The sequence below is a fragment of the Penaeus monodon genome, chromosome 1 (genome assembly GCF_015228065.2).
Source record: "Penaeus monodon isolate SGIC_2016 chromosome 1, NSTDA_Pmon_1, whole genome shotgun sequence".
NCBI lineage: Eukaryota > Metazoa > Arthropoda > Malacostraca > Decapoda > Penaeidae > Penaeus > Penaeus monodon.
The window spans coordinates 44,791,221-44,808,760 of NC_051386.1; positions in this window are offsets into that span (position 1 = coordinate 44,791,221).

The window sequence follows — 17,540 nt, forward strand, 5'->3', positions numbered from 1 at the left end:
AAAATCAAGTGTGTGTGTGGTGTGGTGTATATATCTCCTCTCTCTTTATATTCTTATTATATATAATCATATATTTTTTATATATATATATATATATATTTACACCACACTATATATATTTATTTTTTATTTTATATATATATATTTTATATATTTTCATTATTATATTTGTCTATATTATATTTTATATATATATATATACATACACCACCTATTTTATTTTTTTATTTATCTTTATATTATTTATTTTTATAATATGTATCATATATTATAATTTATATTTGTATATATTATTAAAAATCTATCTAATATATCTCCTCTATATATATCTATATATTTTCCTATGTTATATCTTTTAAATTAATATTATTAAAATTATTATATATATTATATATTAATATATATTATATATTTATATTTATATTTTATCTAATGTTTGTTGTGTGTGTTGTGTGTGTGGTGTGGGGTGTGTGTGTGTGTGTGTGTGTGTGTGTGTGTTGTGTTGTGTGTGTTGTGTGTGTGTAGATACCTACTAATATATATATATTTTAAATTTTATTATATTATTATATATATACATATTATATTTATATATATCTTATATATCAAAATATATTTTTGTGTGTGTGTGTGTGTGTGTGTGTGTGTGGGGTGTGGTGTTTGGTGTGTGTGTGTACCTTATTTATCATTATTAAAATATTTAATTTTTTTTAATTTTTAAATTTTTTGGTTGGGGTTTGGGGTGTGGGGGTGGTGTGGTGTGTGGTGGTGGGGTGGGGTAGGTTTTTGTAGTTTGTGGTGGTGTGTGTGTGTGGTGGGGTTTGGGTGGGGTGTGTGGTGTGGGGTGTGTGGGTGTTGTGTGTGGTGTGTGGCGTGGGTGTGTGGTGTGTGCGGTGGGGGTGTATGTGGGGGGAGGGGTATTTTTATAATACTCTAAAACCCACCACACAACCCCCAAAAGCACCACACCCACACACACCCCACCCAACACACACACACACCCACACCCACACACACAACACACACCACACACACACCACCACACACACACACACATATATATTTATTATATATATAATTATAATATATATTTAATCACAAAAGTCATATATATATATAAATTTTATAGTATGCGTATTATTATATATAAGATTATATTATAATTATTAATTTATAAAATCTTTAAATTTTTATAATATATTATACTTTTATACATAAATTATATTTAAAATTATAATATTATTATATATAATAATCCCATATTAAATTATTTATAATTTTTTTAATATTTATAAATAATTATATTGTTATTTTCTGTGTGTGGATTTTCCCCTTTTATTATTTTTTATTTTTTTTTTTTTTTTTCTTTATTTATTTGCTTTTTTTTTTTTTATCCTTTATTTTTATATTTATACTTTTTTTTTTTTCTGTGTGTAGGGTTATATAATTATTTTTTTAAATTTTTTTAATTATTTTATTTTATATTATTTATTTAATTATTTTTATTTGCCCCGCTTGCACGCCACCACCCCCCACATATTTAAAAATGTATATTTTATTCTATTTTTTTTTTTTATTTTTATTTTTATATATTTTTTAATTAATTTTTTTTTTTATTTTTATTTTTTTTTTCTTTATTTTTTATTTTTTATTTATTTTTTGGTTCTGTTTTTGCCAATCTCTTTTTTTCCCTGCCCCCCCTCTACCCCTATTTTTAATATTATTTTTCTATTTTTTAATTTAAATCTTTTTAAAATTATTTAATTTTTTTTTTTTTATATTTTCACCACCCCCCCCACCTCGGTCCAAGCCCCACACCCCCAACCGCCCCACACACACACAACACACACACCCCCCCCCCCACCGCCCCCCCCCCCCCTGCTCTATATATATTTTTTTTTTTCTTTTAATATTTTTATTTTTTTTTGTGGTGTGTGTGTGTGGGTGTGTTTGTTTTGGGGGTGTGTGGGTGTGTGTGTGTGGTGTGTGTGGGTGTGTGTTTGGGGTTTTTGGGTGTGTGTGTGGTGCTTGTGTCCTGTTGTGTGTGTGTGTGTGTTGTGTTGTGTTTGTTTGTGTTGGTGTGGGTTGTTTGGCGTGTGTGTGGTGTTGTGTTGTGTTTGTATGTGTGTTTTTGGGTGGTGGTGTGTGTGTGTGTGTGTGTTGGGTGTGTTGTGTGGGTGTGTGTGGTTTTTAAATATTTCCCCCCCACCCCACAAAACACTTTTCTTATTTTTTTTTTTTTATTTTTTTTTTTTTCTTTTTTTTTCCCCCTTTTTTTTTCTTTTTTTTCCCTTTCCTTTTTTTTATTTTTATTATCTATTTTATTTTATTTTTTTTTATTGATGTGTGTTTTTTATTTGTAAACTTTTTGTGGTTTTTGCCTCGTTCTCCTTTGTTTGTGTTTTTGTTTTTTTCTGAAAATGTGTTTTCCCATCTGGGTTTCGGGCCCAAAATTCTTGCTGTGGCACTTTTCCTTTCAGGGGATAAGCCCAAAAAAGATTTTGGCAAGACCCGAAGGCCCCTTTTGGGACTGAATGGCCTCAAAAGGGACTGGGCAGATGCTTCGGCCGGCCCGGGAAACACGCCGTTCTGCCAGGCGGGCGATTTTTCGGGAGCTTATATGATTTGAAAATACGTGCATTCGTGTCGCGTTATATGCAAAAATTTATATATATATAATATAATTTTAATATATTTTAATTTTAATATTATAAAATATTAAAATTTATATTTTAAAATATATAATATATAATAATTTATATATATTTTAATATTAATATATATTATTTATATTATTTCCTATTATTTAAAAATTTTATATTATTAATATATATATATTTTAAATTTTTTTTTTTTTTATTTATATTATATTATTTTTTTTTTGATTTTTTAAAAGTATATATTTTATTTTTATTTATTATTTTTTCTCTCTCTCTCTCTCTCTCTCTCTCCCTCTCTCTCTCTCTTTCTCTCTCTCTCCTCCTCTCTTCTCTCCTCCCTCTCTCTTCCCCCCTCCTCTCTCCTCCCCCCACACACCACCACACCATAAATGCCCACCCCACCCCACACACACCCACACCCCACCCACACACCCCACACCACCCCCACACACACAAAACAAACCACCCCAAACAACCCACCCACCCCACAAAAAAACCCCACACAAACCACACACAAAACCACACCCAACCCCCCTACAAACAAACCCCGCCCCAACCCCCCCCAAAACCCCACACACAACAAACAAAAAACTAACCCCCCCCACACTCACCCAATACTGCATAGATACTTGCACCCCTAGGCAAGATAGACTTTTAAAGCCCCTTTAGTATGAAAGATTGAGTATAAAATAAAATTTACATCCCCGGGTTTTCAGATGGAAAATTCCGCTTTTTGCAGCATTTTCTTAGGCGACTAATGTTAATTCAATGTTTTTAAAATTTTTTGAAAGGAAGAAAGTGATCAATGAAACATGGGGGAAGATTTAAATGAAATTACACCCTTCGAAACTTTTGGGGGCAATAACACTTTCAAAATCGCAAAAACAGATCAGAAATTAACCCTAAAGGGTTTTTAAAAGGCCCTTTTTTTAAAAATTAATGGTAGTAGCAAAGAAAATTAAATATGTTTTAAAATAAACCTTCTTTCAATATTTTTTTTTTATTCGGTAAAAAAAACACTAAACCCTGGGTTTATTTTTTCTGGGACTAAATTTTTTTCAGGTTCTAACTTTTGGATAGTGAGTAAAAAAAATAATAAAAAAAAAAATCTATAAGTAAATAAAAAATAAAATAGAGCCTTCATTCGTGAAAATCTCTCCAAATAATACCTTATCATTTGCAATGACTAAATTCATAATATATATATATTATATATTTTAATTATATATATTAATTATATATATTTTTATGTAAGGAAAACCAAGAGTTTGACTCCTTTATTAACGGATGATCCCCGGGTTCCCCCTGGGGGGCGTTCCTGTCATCTCCTCCGCGGCAAAAGGGGTTGTATAAATTAGTGTTTACATGTGACAATCGGGGGCGAAGAAAGTGGGTTTACGGCAATATATAATATATATATTATATTATTATAATATATATATATATATATAATATTTTATTTTAAAATATAAAATTTTGGTTGTCTACCTTAAACTCTAAGCTCGCCCCCTACCACTCTTGTAGGACGATCATTTGGACCCCTACATGTGTGTGCGTAGATTACGTAACTTTAACAAAACAAATATATATATATGTATATATATATTTTAAAATATATATTAATAATTTATATATATATATTATATATTATTAATATAAAAAATTATATTATTTATATATATATATATATATAATATGACGCCCCATGTCCAGTGGTTACAGCATTGGACCCCTCATGGCCCGTTTTCACCCCCTGCCGGGCAGTTGTAATATGTTTCACTCTGAGCTAGCTCGAGCCGATCTCACGGCGAGAAACGCAATCCCTTTGGGAAAATTTTAAAAATGCGTTGCGAAAGGAAAGTCGCCGCAGTGGAAAGGTGTTAAAACGCCGAACCGGGTTGCTTAAAAGGGTAAGGGCAAGGGTGAGACTGCCCAGAAGGCTGTTTTCCTTTTCAGGGGGAATATGCCCCACACAACATATTATATTATATATAAAATAAAATATATATATTATTTTATATATATATATAATATTATTATTTTCTTTTTATACATTTTATAATACATATATATAAATTATAATAATATTATATATTTTTTTAAAATTTATAAGTATATATTATATATATATATATTATTATATAAAAATATTATTTTTAATATATTATTATAATATATTATTTATATACATAGTGTATGTGGTGTGTGGGTAAAAAAGATAGAAGTGAAAAATATTTTCCCACAATACAAGGATTATTTTCCGGAAATCTACATCAAAAAATTACAGAGTATATAAAATTTTAAATATATATAATATATATAATATATATAATTATATAATTATATATATAATATATTATATTATATATCAAAAGTAAAAAACCTGACACTGTGACCTCCCCCTCGCTGCGTTGATCCACATTTTGGGAAGTTTTTAAATCGCCCGAGTGTTGACATTATTCTCCTTTTCGCGTGTAGCAGTTCCAAAAATTTTTTTTTCTTTTGTTTTTCCCTTTCAGGACTACTTTTGCTTCCTTCCAACTCAGCAGTGCCCAGTTTCACTTCACTGACCCGGGTTCTGAACCACGGCCTGTTTCACAAAAAGTAGCTGTATCGCATCTGCTGCGGGGTATGTGATATACAGCACTTTTAGGATTGTTTCGGGCTGCTTCCTGTTATGTCATGTATCTTTTCCCCGGATGTCTGCGTTTTCACTGGCATCTGCTGATGCCTTGGAAAAAGTTCCATGGCGGGGAAAAAGAAAAATTATTGAAGAGGTGAGAGTCTGATCTTTTAGATGTTCCTGCCCCTTTTTTCTGATCTGGTACTTTTGTTTTATAAAAAAATTTTGTCCGGGGTTGTACTGGTAGAGCCCCGCTTTCCCATCACAATTCCTACAGAAAAACTTCAGAGTCCCCTCCCCCTTACGAAAAATTTTCCCTTGAAGATCTGCCCTGCTTGCTGTTATTGGGCCACGCCAGCGATCCATTTAGTGATAATTTTCTTGCCCCCAAAATCTCCATCGAATTGTTGGCAGAACCCACAAAGGGGTTGAGTGTGTCTGTACTGATTCAAGGTTTTCGTCTATCCTTTTTAACCCCTTGCCAGCATCATTTTTCCTCACAAACTGACTCGGTGGCTGCCCTGCGGGGTTCTCTTCAAATTTCATTATTCCCCTTCTGATTCGACTTTTCCTTTTAGGTCGTTCCGAGCGTCAAAGATTTTCCTATTCTCCCAACCGGTTTCCCCCTGAATTTTAAAGTTTGTCTGCCTCGGTTCATGTTTGAACCGTCATAAAAGTTGTACAAGAAAGATCAGGTGCGGAAAACAAAATCCTTCCCTATGATTTCTAATTTTTGGGCTTTTTCCCTAACTTTTTTTTCGTATAAAATTGGGGTGTTGGGGTTTTACGTAATATACACCCCACACACACACACACCATATATATCACACATGCATTTTCTACACAATAAATTATAAATATTATATATTTTATAAATAATTATATATTTATATATTATATATATATATATATATATATTTTAAAAATTTTTGTGTGTTTTTTTTTGTTTGTGTGTGTGTGTGGTGGTGTGGTTGTGTTGTGTGTGTGTGTGTGTGTGTTGTGTGTTGGTGTGTGTGGTGTGTGCGTGCGTGCGAGTGTCAGAGTAAAGTTGTGTTTTTTTGTTGTGAGTGGCTTTGGCATGTGTATTTTTGTTGTGCGTGTCTTGTGGGATGTGTGTGGCAGCGTGTGAGGTGTGTGTTATCCCGTTCATTAAAAACTAAAACAGTTTGGTAGTCGTGCCTTTTTTGAGAAAAGAGTTTAAGGTGTTTGAAATTTACAAATGTTCGCTGAAAGTCTATTTGGGACTTTGCGGAGGTATTTTTTTACCCGGTTTCCCGCTGTTAGTACGCAAAGAAGGGTTTCTTTCGCCTATATCGGGGCCCAAATTTTACATAGAAATTAAAATATTATATTTTTTTCACTTGCTCACCGGGAAAACTGGAAAGGCAAAAACCCTGAACGTGATACAGTTTTTCTTTTTCTGTCACTTGTCTTGCTGTTTTTTTTTTAGTCTTCCCTATCTGAAAAAAAAATTTGAAGTTTAAAGAAAATTTAGAAAAAAACGAAATGAGCTCTGAAAAAGTACAAATGACCGGAGCCAAATTTTAAATCACGATTACTGCGATACGGGCAAAGAATTCGCCAAAAAACCTTTTTATGTTTCATAGATTATGATCCTCGACAAAGTAACAAAATATTTGGGACCCTTTCTGACACGGGATTGCATTAGATTCGACCTCTTTCTTCCCCGTTCGTGGTTTATTTGGCAAGTTTTTTGCAACGAATAAAAGACGAGGGGTCCAAAATTTATGCCCTTTCTAATCTGCAAGAAAAATTTGGTGAAGTGGTCGAAAAAGGGGGAAAAAAAGAGATGAAAGTTCTTTTTGGCTGGCAGGGGGGGGGAAATATAGTGAGAATACAGAAAAGGGAAGCGACTTGAGAGAAAAGGTTAAATGGATGGTTAAGTAAGTGCAGAATGAGCAGAGATGTAAGGAGACAAAAAATACGAATTTGGGGAACCTTTAAAGCACAGGCGAACGATCAAAAATCTCTGACATGTTACCCGAGAGCAGAAAAACTGGGGTTACGAGAACTTTAAATGAATTTTCCTGTGAAAAATGCCCCAGACAAAAGAAAAATTTATCTATTGCAAAGGCGGCCCTAAAGCTGACGGAAATTTCAAGTGATGGTCTCTATGGATGGGAATGGGTTAAAAACTGTTTTTTCATTTTTTTGAAAAAAAAAACATTTTTCCTTTGCAAAAACAGAAAAAAAGCGACAGAAAAAAGCTTGAGGGAGCTGCGATCAAATCTTTAGCGACGATCGGAAAAACAACACACATACAACACACACACACACACACACACCACACACACCACAACCACACACACACACGCACACACACAACACACACACACACACACCAACACACACACACACACACACACCCAAAACACACGACATTTCAACCCTCCCCCACACCGCCCCCCGCACACGCACATAAAAAAATAGGTACAAAAAATGTATCATTAATTCAAAGGGGTTTTTTGATCTTTTCACAACGAAATACAATGCCATAAATTTCCCTTTTTCCTGAACGAATGCAGCCCTTTACTACTGTGGGGGGGGGGAAAGGGGGAGGAAGGGGGGTATATTTATCGTATAGATTAAATTTTGTGTTTCTATTTTTCATTTTTCTTTTGTTTTTTAGCCATAGTCTACGGTATATTAAAATCTGTTTTTTTTATTTATAAAAAACATAATTATGATGATATCTTAATATTTTTTTTTTCTGGATATAATCCCCTTCCTTTGGATTAAAAAAGAATGATATAAAAAGGATTATAAAAAAATATTATATACTGACACACTGTCTCTAAAGGGTGCTTCCCAGGAGGCCCAATTTGGGAAAAAAGCATAAGATAAAAAAAAGGTGTAAAAAAAATTATGATTCATTCCTTAAGAGGGTACTTAGTGATTTAAACTTTTCCATTACACGATACAGATCTATCATCTTTATATGAAATATGTCATCTTATTTCTTCTGACTCTTCCTCGTCTTCTGTCTGTCCTCTCCTCTCCTCTTTTCCCCTCTCCTCTCCTCTTTTTTCCCCTCTTCTCTTCTCCTCCTTCTCTCTCTCTATCTCCTTTTCTTCTACAATATTTCTCTCTACACACATATTTGTATATTATTTATTATATATATATGTTTTTATAAGTTTATATATGATAATACATACATATTAGGGATATATAGTATGTTTTATATTATATATATATATATATATATATTATAATACAATTATATATATATATATATAATATTATTAATATATATTAATAATATATATATATATATATATGTGTGTGTGTGTGTGTGTGGGGGGTGTGGTGGTGTGTGTGTGTTGTGTGTGTGTGTGTGTGTGTGTGTGTTGTGACGCTGTCTAATCTTTTCGAACGCGGGAAAAACACACACACACATACACACCACCACCCACACAACACCCACACACACACACCACACACACCACACACACACACACACACACACACCACCACCACACCACAACCCCCCACACAATACACAACACATCCACCACACGCACCCACACACACCACCAACACACATACACAAACCCCCACACACACACACAAAACCCACACAACACACCACAACAAAACACACACACACACAAAACACAAAACACACACAAAAAACAACACACCACACACACACACACATACACAACTATATTATTAATAATTTTTTATATATATATATATAATATATAAAATAATTATATAATAATATATTATATAATATAATATTATAGATAATAGATAGAAAAAGATAGATAGATAGATAGATATAGATATATAGATAGATAGATAGATAGAATTAGATAATGATAAAAAATACCCCCTAGATGATAGATAGATAATAGAAAAGTAATAGATAGAAAAATAATATATGTATGGAGACATACTACAATACACAGAAATATGGGGTGTGCTTTTTGGGGAAAATAGTTATGTTATTCTTTAATGATTTTCCATATATATTATTATATATATATATAAAAAAATTATATATTTTAAAATTATGTAATAAATACAATAATTTTACATATATTATATAATATATAAATTTAATATATATATATATATATATATCTTATATACTAAAATTAATTTATAATATATATATTATTATATATATTATATATATATATTTATATGAAAGTAATATTTATTATTTTTTAATATATCATATATATTTAATATATTATTTTATTATATATATTATATATTTAATATATTATGCTTTAATGTATATATGTACATACAAAAAGGCTTCCACCTATATATATATATTTTATATAATAAATATATATTTTTATATATAATATAAATTTTATATCACCCTTATATATTATATATAAAATTAAAAAAAAATGCCACCCACCAACACACAACCCCCACACCACACACACAACACACACACCCCACACTTTTATATATAAATTATATATATATTTTAATATATATAAAATAAAATTGACTATTATATGTATATATAATTTATATATATATAATTATAAATATAAAAATATAAAATTTTTTATATATAATTATATTAATATATATATATATATTATGTATATTTATAAGACTATATTATTTATATATATATATTATAATATATATATATAAAATAAATATATATTTTTATATATATATATATTATCTGTTTGTGTGTTGTGTTGTGTGTGTGGTGTGTACCAAGATATGATACGTATAACACAAACAACACACAACACACACACACACCCCACACACACAACCACACGCCCCACAACACACCACATATTAAAATATAATATATATATTTATTATATAATAAAATATATTATATAAAATTTATAATATAATATATAATAATTATATATATATATTTAAATATAAAATGCATATGATTACTAGGGTTAATTTATACAGTATATATATATATATATAAATATATATATATTATATATTATATAATTATATGATAATATATATCTTTAAATGATATATGTACACACACCAACACACACACACACACCCCAAACAACACACACACCAACACAAACACCACACACCACAAACACCACACCCCAACATATAATAATATAAAAATTTTATATATAATAATATATTATTATTATATTAATACACTATTGTGTTATAGTGTGTATACATATAATATAATATATATATATATATATATATATAATATATATATACAAATAAATGTGTTATATATATATATTATATATAATAAATATAATATATATAATAGATATATAATACACATAATCTACATATATAATATATATATATATATTATATAATATATATATATATATATATATATGCTTATATTTATATATATATGTTATATTTATATCTATTTTATATTACACATACTATATATATAATATATATTTATATATTATATATATATATATAGATATATAATAATAATATATATATATAATATATATAATATATATATATTAGATATATATATAATAATATATATATTATATATATATATGGGGACGCGGTGGCCGAATGGTTAGGCGTGGGACCAAGACTGTCACGACGGAAATCTGGTTCGGGGTTCGATACCGACCGCCGCGTTTTTTCCCTTTAGGCAAGGAATTCACCCGATTCCCTCCCTACCCACGGGGGGCCCAGTCAGCCCAAGTCAGTGGGGTAAATAGAGATGGGGACTGATAAAAACCCCGGGCGGAAAGGGAAGGCAAACCCCCGTCTAATTTCCCAAGAAAAAACATGGAAGCCCAGTCGTAAGGCCGCGGTGGCCCAGTGGGTTTGGAGGTCGGGCTAGGGCTGTCGCGGCGGCAATCGGGTTCGAGAGTTCGAGTCGCCGGCCCGGCGCGTTTTTCCTTTGGCAAGGAAATTCCCTCAAAAGCCTACCCAGCCATGGTGGCCAAACCAGCCAGGTCATGCTGGCCCCCAGCCGGATAGAAGGGAAGGGTTTTTCCCAAAGGGTAACACCGGCACTCTCGTGGGAAAAGGAATGGGACCCTACCAGTCTCACTCCCAGAGATCAAACGTGAAACTGCAATTGGATCTCTGTGACCAGGCGCTAGACAGAACCCACCCTTAATGATGAGATATATTATATATTTATATATATTAATAAAAATATATATATATATATAAAAATTCTGTATATATATATATATATATATATTAATATATATATAGAAAAAAGAGGAGAGAGAGAGAGAGAGAGAGAGAGAGAGGTAAAGTGCAAGAGAGGAAGAGAAGGAAAAAAAAGAAGGGGAGAGAGAGAGAGAAGAGAGAGAGAGAAAGAGGAGAATTTAGTGGTAGATAGGATTAGATAGTTGAATTTTTGCATATATGGAATTTTTGTGTGTGCTATGCAGATAATATGATTTAAAAAAACAATTTTCAAAATCTCGCAATTAAAAAAAACGAAATTTTTTCACTCTCAGTTCCCCGTTAATTTAAAAATTTCAAGGGGAAAAAACCTAGATTGGTTTTGATGTAAAACTGGGAGTCATTAAACCCCAAATAAAAAAGATTTACCCAAGTAAAAACAATTGGTAAGAAAGGAAACCCCTATAGCTCGGGACGTCATTCTGCCGAGAAAAAGGGTACGAACAAAAACAACTCTGTTTGTTCTTCTATCTCTCGGGATCGGGTTTTATCCCGTGGTTTTTTTACTTCTATTTGTTTTTTTTCTTAGTTTTTTTTTACTTGTAGTTTGTCTCTTTTTTGCTGCAGTGAATACCGTGTTTCTTCCATTTTTTTCTAATATTTGTGCTTCCTCAAAGTATAAACTACTATCAACCATACTCAGGGTACTTTTTGGCTCATCTAAAAAAAGCAAAGGAAAATTAAAACTTGCCGTATGGCTTCCGGACCATGCTAACACAAACTGAAAATAGATAGTACCGCAAAATAGCTCGGTGGGTTTTTGAAAAATAGATCTCCGATTTCAATTTAATGGTTACTGTCTAAAATCTACGGATTTTACCCCCCAGAGTTTTAACTATTTTTGGCCTCAAAATTTTTTTCCAAAAAAAGCAAAGCTTTTTAGGACCAAAAATAGAAGCGGGTTAGGGAAGGGGGACGTTGACCTGGGGTTTGGGCTCAATACTTTTAAAAAAAGGGGTTTTTGTTTATCAAATCTTTTTTTAAGGAATTTTACTTAAAAATCTCTCTCCTTCCCCTCTCTCTCTCTCTCTCTCTCTCTCTCCTCTCTCTTCCCCTCTCTCTATTTTAATTTTAATTAAAATTTTATATATTATAAATAATATACATATATTATATAGCATCAGAAATGATCATTTATAAAATTTTAAATGTGGGTGTATAAATATATAATATATTATATAATTTATAATATATATATAATATTTAATAATTTATTAAAAAAAATATGTGTGTGTGTTTTGTGTTGTTAATTATATATATTTAAAATTTTATATATAATATATAATTTATATGATATTATATAAATATAAAATATATATATATATATAATTATTAATAAATTTATAATATATATAAATAGAAAAACCCTTCCGGCAAAAAATGGAAGAAAAACCCAAAATAAAAAAATTGTTTTTGAAATGAGACAAGTTTCAAAATCCACCTGGATCCTCTTCAGCCCTGAAGTGGAATCCGGGGATTTCGATATATATATTAATATTGTTGTGTGTGTTTGTGTGTGTGTGTTTTGTGTGGTGTGGGTGGTGTGTGTGGGGTTGTTGGTGTGTGGGGTGTGCTGTTGTTGTGTTGGGGTGTGTGTGGTTGTTGTGTGTGGTGTGTGTTATTGTGTTGTGGTGTGAGGCGGTGTGTGTGTACACATTGGCCTTTAGAAGACCTAGTCTATAGTCCACATGATTAATATGTTATAAATCCTTTTCGTGAGTGTAATTCGCATGTAATCTTGGCATCGGTTTTAATGGGATCTCTCAAATTGTCCATGAATTTCCTCTTCTTATTGAATTAGATGTCGCAAAAAAATTAATGTACAAGCAACAAGAAATATATAAAACAAGAAAGACGAGGAACACCGAAAAGAAACAACTAAACTGTGGCCACTAATAACGTAAAAGGTTCGTTTGGTTTATTTACTCGTCATTTCTTCGTCCTAACAAAAGCCTTTAACATTAGAACACATTTGCAATAATTTCATTTGAACAACCTAATGGGAAGAACTTTCTATTTAGCTTGGCTGACCTTAACTTAATCATTATTATCATTACCTTCATTATCATTATCGTTAATATTGTCATGATCGTTATTATAGCTATTGTTATTATAATTATTATGATCCGTATCATTGTTACTATCCTTATATATATATATATATTATATTTATATATATTTAATATATATATATATTATAATTTTTATAATTTTAAAATATTGTGTGTGTGTGGTGTGGGGTGTGTGGGGTGTGTGTGTGTGTATGGTGTGTGTATGTTGTTGGGGTTTGTGTGTGTGGTGCAGGTGTGTGTAGGTTGTGTGGTTTGTGTGGGTGTGTGTGTGTGTGGGTGTGTGTGTGTGTGTGTGTGTGTGTGTGTGTTGTGGTGTGGTGTGTGGTGTGTGTGTCTGCATGTGGTGTGTGTTGTTAAATTATATATAATTATATATATATTATATATATATATATTTTAAATATATACATATTATATATATATATATTATAAATATAATATATATAATAACATAAAATATATTATTATTATTATATATAATATATATATATAAAATTATATATATTAATATATTTTAAAAATAAATGTTATATATGCTAATTCAAACATGTGTGGTGTGTTTTTATTATTATATTATAAAATTATATATATATATAATTTTTAAAATTAACACATGCATAATATATTATAGTTTTAAATATTTTATTTTAAAATTTATATTATTGTATATATTAGTATATAAAATTTATATAAAATATATATAATATATATATATATATATATAATCCATTTATCTAAATAGACATTTTCATTATATTATAATTAAAATATATATATATTTATATATATATATTAATATTATATTATTACATAATATATATATATATATTATATTTATATAATTATATATATATTAAACACCACACACACACAAAGGGATCAAAAATAGACACACACAAAACCACACACACAAAAACCCCCCACACACACACACACACACACACACACACACACGTGTATAATTGTTGGTGTGTTGTGTGTGTGGTGAGTATAATAATTATTATTATATTTATATATTATTGAGTATATACATAACATATTAAAAAATATATAAATTATATATAAAATTATATATATTTTTATATATTTAATATATTTTATTACTCCAACACACACCACCACACACACATATATATATACCGTGGTGTGTGGGGTTTTGTGGTTGTTTTTGTGTGTGTGTGAGTGTTTGTGTGTGTGTGTTGTGTGTGTGTCTTTTAATCAGGGGTGGTGTTATGTATATAATACAAAATATATATATAAAATTTATATATTTTATAATATAAAATTTAAAATTTTATATATAATATTAATTTTAATATATATATATATTATAATATAAATATATAATTTTAATATATATTTTTATGTAATATTATATATATATAAATTATATATATAATAGTTATATATATATATATATATATATATATATATATAATATATATATATATATATTATTATATATTATATGTGTGTGTGTGTGTGTGTTTTTGTGTTTTGGTGTTGTGTGTGGTATTTTTGGGGGTATGGGGGGTGTGTGTGGTGTTGGGGTGTTGTGTGGGGGTTTGGTGTGTGTAGTGGCGGGGTGTGTGGTGTGGTGTGTGTGTGTGTGTGTGTGGTGTGTGTGTGTTTGTTGTGTTTGGTGTGTGTGTATGTGTGTGTGTTTTTTGGGGTGTGTGAGTGGTGTTTGCCTTTTTTTGTCTATATAGGACTATATATATATATATATATTATATATTAATATATAAAAAATTTATATATATATTTAATATATATTTATATATATAATATATATATATAAAATTAATTTATATCAATATAATATATATATAATATATATTATATTAAAATATTATATATATATAATATTATAATAATATATATTTTAATATATATATATGTATATTTATATATTTATACATTAAACTATTTGCAGTCCCACTCTACATTCGTAGGGTTGGGTTTCCCTATACATAATACACATAAAAATTTATATATATATATAAAATATTTTAATATTATATATATATATATTATATAATATATATATAAAAAATATTATATATATAATATATATATATAAATATATTTATACAATTAATTGCATACACACCATACCACACACACACACACATTAATATTATAAATATATATACATTATATTTTATATAAAATTATATTAGTATAATATATAATATAAATATAATTATATTATAATATATATATATATTATATAATAATTTTATATCATCCTCACTAAAGAGCAAACGCCGAGGGGGGCGCAGGGCCGCATCCACCCTTCCTTCCAGCCCGAGGACCCTTGAGGCAGTCCCCAGGCAGGACCACGGCCCATCTCTATTCCTCGCACACGTCTCACGACTGCCCAAGCCATGACTCCTGGCTCGTCCCACAGGCCTCCTCCATCCAGGTGCTCGCAGAGAGAAAACTAATGGGCAGGGTCGTACAAGGGGTCGAGCTAGGTGCCATGCCTGAGTGGTGATCCGGATATGCCAGAACAGGTTCCATCTGGTCTCACGGGTAACGCCAGTGGACACCGGTCTGCAAAGGGATTGTTACAAAAGCACAAGACGAGACTCCAAGACTGATATTGTCCAGTTCGTTCCATAGAGCAAACTGGCAGTATCAAGGCCTTGAGACACTCAGCTTGCCTTCGACATTTCAAGACCAGCCGTCTATTGATTCTGTCTGACAGCCCAGTGATATGGACTACGCTACCAAGGTATGTAAAACTCTCTGTAATTTCAACGTCCTCGCTGCAAGCATGGATCGACTGAATGGGTTCCCCTAACAGGCCCCCAAAGTCCTGAATCTTGGTCTTGGTCCAGGAGACCTCTAGGTCTAGGGGCTTTGCCTCATTCCTAAATGAGCCGTCACCAGTGACTCCAAGGAACCCACGACTAAACTCAAGACGGCGTTCCACAATTACTCGAAGCGATAGTATACAGTCTATTGTGGATTTGCCAGGAGTAAATCCAAACTGCTCTGGTCTCTGATGCCTCAGTAGGTGGTTGCAGTTCCATGTCAGAAGGATGTGGGCGAGAACCTTGCTGGGTATGCTGAGCAGTGTAATGCCATGGTAGTTGCTATAATTCCAACAATCCCCTTTCCCCTTCCAGAGAGGGATGGGGAATGGTATCAGACTGCCAGATGGCAGTCAGGACTGTATGCAGGCCCCAAGCCATAGGTTCAACACCTGCCTTTAAGAGTTCAACAGGGATATCACATATGCCTGCAGCTTTCCCAATCTTCAGCTTGGAAATCGCCATCCTAACCTCCGTTAGGGTAGGAGGTTCCTCGCTAATGGGTGGGTCCGGCACAGGCACTGTGACATCGCTTGTATCCAAGCTAACTGTTGGAGGGTCTACCTGGTACAACTGCTTAAAATACTCAGCCCAACATTCACAAACCCCAACATGATCTGAGATGATCTGTCCATCCACTGATCAGGCTGCAGTCATCTGTGAGGAGGGCTTAGAGTTCAGTTTTCTCAGGGCTTGGTAGGCAGGGCGAAGGTCATTTACCAAGCAATGACCTTCAACCTCCTCAGCAAGATTCCTGATGAACTGTTCCTTATCCCTTCTCAGCAGTGTCCAAGCCCTACCACCATGGAACAATGCAATACTTAATTACCATTCAGCCGAGCCTTGTGACATGCTTCAGTGGCCTCTATGTCTCCAGGGAGATGGAATTCTGCCTTGCTCTCGGTCGTATGCCAATAGACTCTTTGAGCTGCTTTGAGTGTTATGCACTTGAAGAGCTCCCACAGAGCAACTGGGACCGTCAGGCTGTCGAGTTCTGTGAATCGGTCAGAGACTGCCATGGTGTACCCACGGGCACACACCTCCTCTGTCTAGGTGAAACACCTTAGGGTGGCCACTGGAGGGACGGAAGTTTTGAAGTGGACCCACAGGGTAGCCACAACCAGGCCTATGGGTCAGTGCACAAGAAGTGGTCGATCTCTTGGACTTCCGT